This window comes from Balaenoptera borealis (assembly GCF_965194805.1).
Source record: "Balaenoptera borealis genome assembly, chromosome: 9".
In the NCBI taxonomy this organism is placed as follows: domain Eukaryota; kingdom Metazoa; phylum Chordata; class Mammalia; order Artiodactyla; family Balaenopteridae; genus Balaenoptera; species Balaenoptera borealis.
Window position 1 is genome coordinate 63929111 of NC_138873.1, and position 6000 is coordinate 63935110.

Genomic DNA, 6000 nt, shown 5'->3' on the forward strand with positions numbered 1-6000 from the left:
AACATAGTTGAAATACTTGGATAGTTCTTCCTGTTTAGGAGAAACAGAGCTGTAGTGGAAACCTGACATGGTCCATTAGTAGAAAAAGATCTGGCAACTAAGTTAATTGTGTCTATGTTTGTATACATTGATATTTTGATGATACAACTGAATAAATGCTAAAATGAAAATTAATATAGAATTAAAATATAAGAACTAAAGTTAGTTAAATCAGTAAAAATAAATTATGAATATAACCTCAAATAGGTATGACTTGCCCATTGAAAAGAAAAATAATCTTTAGGTGTCAAGTATCATCATTTTAACCAACTTTATTGTAATAATACAATGTACTTAAAACATAGATATTAAAACAACTCAAAGATAATCATGCCAACATATTTTAAGAAAGCTGTTATTGGTTTAAATGAAATAGTAAGTTGATTTATTTAATAATGTCATTGGAACTGCCTACTAATGATTTAGCACTATTCTCTGACACACCATACATTCCATACCCTCATCCTGATGCCTTCACCATGCACCAGTAAATTCATAGGTGTGGGCAGCATCAAATGAATGCTCTATTAGGTTAACATCACTAAAGCTAAGTGATTTTATTTTACATAGTGAAAACTAGAACACTGCTCACACAACTGCTGACATGTAAACAGTTTACATAAGTTACTAACTTGAAATGTCTATTCAGATAAGCAAGGGCAGTATCTCCATGTTTCAACTGTTTGACACAATGATGGATTATTTATTTACTGAACAGCACTGGTGGCCAGAAAATCTGATTTCCATGCATGAAATCCATGAAACCTCAGCCACTGAACAGTTTCTTTTACATGTGGCAAAGGTCATCTATCAAGGGATTTTCTCAGGTTTTGTGTGATTGGTCATGCCTCATTTCCTTCAAGAAAATATGATTTCCCTAAAGTCTGTGCATTTTAAAAGACTCACAAAAGGCCCAGAAAGTTATTTCCTCTCTGTTTGTGATAAGCACAGAATATAGAGGCTAACCTACAGGGAACGACAAGCAACTGTTTGTAGCTAGAAACCATATTTAATCCTATCATTAGGAAAGCTTTAGCACTCACCAGGTATAAAAGGGCTGCAAAATTAGACACTTAACCTTGTCATTTAACCTTGCAGAGTTTAATCTGCATTCAAAGTTTAATAAAAATATCACATAGATCTATCCTTATATATTAGAAAGGATTTGTTTCAGATAATATATTTCAAATTTAGAGTCATTTGGTGAAGGACTGTGTGAAGATTTGGCTACTTTTAAAAAAAGTCACCATTTCCAATTTTTGACCTGAAAAATCAATGAGAAAGAACAGTAAGAAGTTATATTTCTATGAAAAGTTTTAAGAACAATAAATATGAAACATAGTGAAAATCAAGAGCAATTTAAAGAGCACTGTTTGCCTGAAAAGAGATTATGACATGTAATTCTTGGAGATTAAAGAGAAAAAACCCTAGTATCCTAACTTAACTATGTTTATGAAATATTCTTTGAGTCACAGTTAAGAAATATCTTAGAGTATCCATCAAATCGTACCATACCTGGATTTCTTTTCTATTTTTATCTCTCTTATGTAGTAAAACATTCATTTGTCTGCTGGAGACTATTCAAAGTTAGATTTGGAGAACAATGAATAGGAGGTTGGGAAAATCATACCATGCATATATAGCATGCTTTAGCTTTCTCATGAGAAGCCTGTGTGTGTGTGTGTGTGTGTGTGTGTGTGTGTGGTATGTATGCATGCATGTCTACTATTTAATTATGTTTAACTTGTACTGAGATCTTCTTAGGAGTAAAGAGTGTAACCATCAGGGACAACCATCACAGTTAAAGTGGTATTTAGAGAAAATGGTACCAAAAATAACATTTCCTGAGGGAGTTGCAAAAGAAAGGTAGAGACTTTCACAAGCAGATAAAAGCAGTATTTTAAACACTGACATTTGGATATGGACAAAATGGGTTAATATTTCTTCTTGCTTTTTCTTTACAACCAATATATGTAGGATTTGGGGGAAATAACCCCTAATTTGTTATTTTAGTTATGGATCTTCCTTGATCATGAGCAACTTTGATATACCAAAGTTATTAAATAATATAAGTGAAATATATTTACACACACATACACTTATATACATATACTATCTTTGGTTAAGTTAGTATATATGTATATTTATGTGTGTGTGTGTATTTGTGTGTATGTGCACACATCATTGAGACAAGTATCAACTTCAGTAGAAACACAATTTCTCAATGACTAATTTTGAGTAATTGACCTGTGTTGAAAGAATAATAACTATTCAACTGACTCAACATTAGACACGTATTTCCTAACTTGGTCATACTATTAAAATCAATGATAAGAATATTAGGAATTATAATTTTTGCCAATAATTTTTGTATAATTAATTGTATAAAATATTTCTGACACCTTTTCTAAATATTTAAGAAAGGTAATTTCTGAGTCTTTTTACAGTACCTTCAGTTTTAATATTGAACTTCTGTCAAAGTGTATTAGTTTCAAAGAGAAGGGAATATTGGAGAATTTGCTACAAATAGGATATTTCTTTAAACTATTTTAATATTATAGTCTTTTCAACTATAGATTCTTAATGTTTCTTGAATTAGATTAATTTTGACAGCAAATTATTTTTCTACCCAATGCCATGAGTATTTTAAATTATAAACAAGTGTTTTACCATTACCAGTATGAAGGAAAATGTGTTTTACATAGCTATGGGTGATATTCCTCAACTTTTTTTTTTTTTTTTTAAAGAAATTCACGTTCTTTTATTTATTTATTTATTTATTTATGACTGTGTTGAGTCTTCGTTTCTGTGCGAGGGCTTTCTCTAGTTGCGGCAAGTGGGGACCACTCTTCATCGCGGTGCGCGGGCCTCTCACCATCGCGGCCTCTCTTGTTGCGGAGCACAGGCTCCAGACGCGCAGGCTCAGTAATTGTGGCTCACGGGCCCAGTTGCTCTGTGGCATGTGGGATCTTCCCAGACCAGGGCTCGAACCCGTGTCCCCTGCATTGGCAGGCAGATTCTCAACCACTGCACCACCAGGGAAGCCCTCAACTATTAAATATATCTTTCTTTTGAAATTATAGAGGGATATGTACACATGGATTTTCTACTTCATATTTATGTGGTATGCTTGAGACATGTATTTTCTTATAATAAATCACATTAATGTTTAAGCTCTATAGATTTTTAAATAGATATTTTGACATTTAAATGGCATGATTTCATGAGTAGTACTTTAAGGATTACAGAGATGTTCATGTAAAGAACTAGTTGGCATTTATTTTCTGATAGGATTCTTACTAAAAGTAAACTGACATTCCTTTTGGTGCTTTATTTACTTGATATATTATGTACAAAAGAATATTCCTTATGCAACCAGTCCTTTCTTATGAATTTTAAAAATAACAAATAATCATTACTTGTTATAAATTTCTGACAGTTTAAGGGTTAAAAAAATCGGTTCCTTTAAAACTAATATCCAAATTACTGTTTAAAAGAAACCTGTTTCATTACTACTCAGTACCACAGAATTGCTTTTTTATTGTTTGAAATAGGCTGACTATATTTAATATATTTTACTGATTTATTTTTTAAATTCTGTAATCCATATATTCATGTGAAATAAAATGTAATTTCTTATGGCAAAGTAATGTCAGTTGCTGGACTTGACATTTAAGTGTACACAAATGAGAGCAGTGCTTAGGAATTTCCTGAGTATTTAAGAACAAAACTAGCCATCTTCCCCTTTATTATTAATAAGTATCAAGAGGTCCACAAATGGGGCTGCTCACATGGACTGCAATGTGAAGACCTGACAGTGTGTCTAATGGCTGTACACTGCAGCTCCTGGTGCCTTATGCTCCATGTTCTCTAAATGCCTGAAGTGATGGAGAGTCAGTGGATTACAGAGACACTAAACGCCAGGAGAACATTTGCTGCTTTGATGCTACAAATTTCAAATGAAATGCAGTAAAAAAAGTGGCTGATGCATTTCCTAGGACAAAATAGAGAAAAGAAGTAATAAGAATTCCAAAATACCCTAGTATTCAAAAATTTTCCTCTGATGCAAATACGAAGTCCAGCTCCCAAGAGACTAGTGAAATTCAACTTTCATAATAATTTCTGCCTTATTGAAAAAAAAAAACAGAGGTCCCTTGAGAAAAGAAATGCAAAGTTGCTATTAAATAAATGTAAAATATGCTAATATAGTGGTTGGAAAGTCAAGTGCATATGAAGCCTGACACTAGGGATTGCTTTGGTTCTAATGTTACAGTTTGTGACAAAGATCAGAATTATTTGACACAGTAATTAGTTCCCCTTTTTGTTCAAGTTCAACAAAACAGTCTGTTCCATTACCCAGCACTCACCCCCACCTTCATTTTTCTTTCTTTTCCTCATCTCTTTATTGAGTGTATTTTTCATTCTCATGAGTTCAGTGACAACTAGAACCCTTTTGAAACTGCATGTTTTATTTTTAGATTTATTTTATCTTTCCTTAATTTAAGTAATAATATGATGACTTTTTCTTTCCTTCTTTTTATTTATTTAATTTTTTGTCATGAGAGCAATGGATCAAAATTTGGAGTTTCAATGAATAAACCTAAAAATGCAGCATTCAAAGACATAGTAATAGTACACGTCTATTAGATTATCAGATATTTCTGTGTTACCCTGAGATAATATAATGTTCATATTTAAGCACAATAAATTCTACATGCTATAATGATTAATATGCAAAATAATGGAAATCATGCTACTTCATATTATTCAAATCCAATATTAAGTGCTTGAAACATTTAAAATAATATAAATGAATAAACGAAGAAATTGGTTTTGGTAAAAAGGCTTGGATAATAGTCACCTGCTTATTAATTTGGAGGACAAATTATAGGTGACTATGGATGAATAAAATGACTGCTTATTTCATAATGTAGAGGACATTTGGTATTTTAAACTTGGAATCTTAAGTAGGTTACTACACTAAGCAGCAGTTCTGGCTGTACGAGTTTCTATTTTAAGGAGCAAAGAAACATGAAGCTGCATTCTGAGAACTGGGAATAAACTCAGTGAAAATATTTTTAGATTTCAAGATACCAAGTGATGGTCACACAACCCTGACATCCCATAAAGTCCTTCAGGGTCACAGATTAACCACTTACCTCAATCTCTCACAAGAACTCTAAGTCATTCTCAAAATCTCTTGAGATTTAACTCCTTTGGCTTTGGTGAATATTCAACCACTACCCCACTTCTTCTGTCAGTTACTTCCTAATAGATTTTCTTCACTCCAGTCAAGTTAAGCCCATTATTTTTTCTCACTAGAAATACCTTTGCTCTTATGCTTCTTTTAAAATATATACAGTGTTTTCAAGTTTCTTGCAAGTCTTTTTTTCTTCCAATGCAGAAGTTAGGCTCTAAGAGAACAGAGGTATTGTCAACACTCCTCACCACTGAACCCCCAAGACCACAATAGTGCTTGGGACATTTAGATGGTTAATAAGTGTTGTTTAATTGATAACAATATATGAAAGATTATAATCAATCAACAAAAAATCATAATGATAGCCTTGGTAATACAACAATTTAGTGAGTATATACTGCATGCTAGGTTTCTCATTTATTCTTTAATACTCGTAATGACTCTCAGAGATAGAAAACACTATCCTTTTTTCACATGTGAAACTAAAGCCCTAAGATTATTTTGACAATAATGTTTGAAAGTATCACTTACATGGTCACCTAGAATCTCTCCTCTTATACTCTTGATTAAGAGTATCTAATGATGATATTCTGCATATGCTACTGCCACATCACATCATGGATTGTTAGTGCTCTCTTTACTACTGGAAATAGAGTCATAGTGCTTTTAACTCTATTCAGATTAAAGAACCAATCCCAGAAGCATCAGAACCAGTTCAGAAAATTGATCCTTAAGATAGTAGTTGTCTAGAATAACTCTTG

General features: G+C 32.4%; 1 pseudogene across 1 annotated transcript in view; it reads right to left on the reverse strand.

Annotated features, from left to right (window-relative positions):
• LOC309635318 (small ribosomal subunit protein uS19 pseudogene) overlaps nucleotides 1–2763 on the reverse strand; it is a 29931-nt pseudogene extending 27168 nt beyond the window's left edge. The window contains exon 1 of the transcript in view: nucleotides 1–2763. This exon is cut by the window's left edge and continues 27168 nt beyond it. The product of the transcript in view is annotated as a small ribosomal subunit protein uS19 pseudogene (transcript).
• Nucleotides 2764–6000: the final 3237 nt, after the last annotated feature.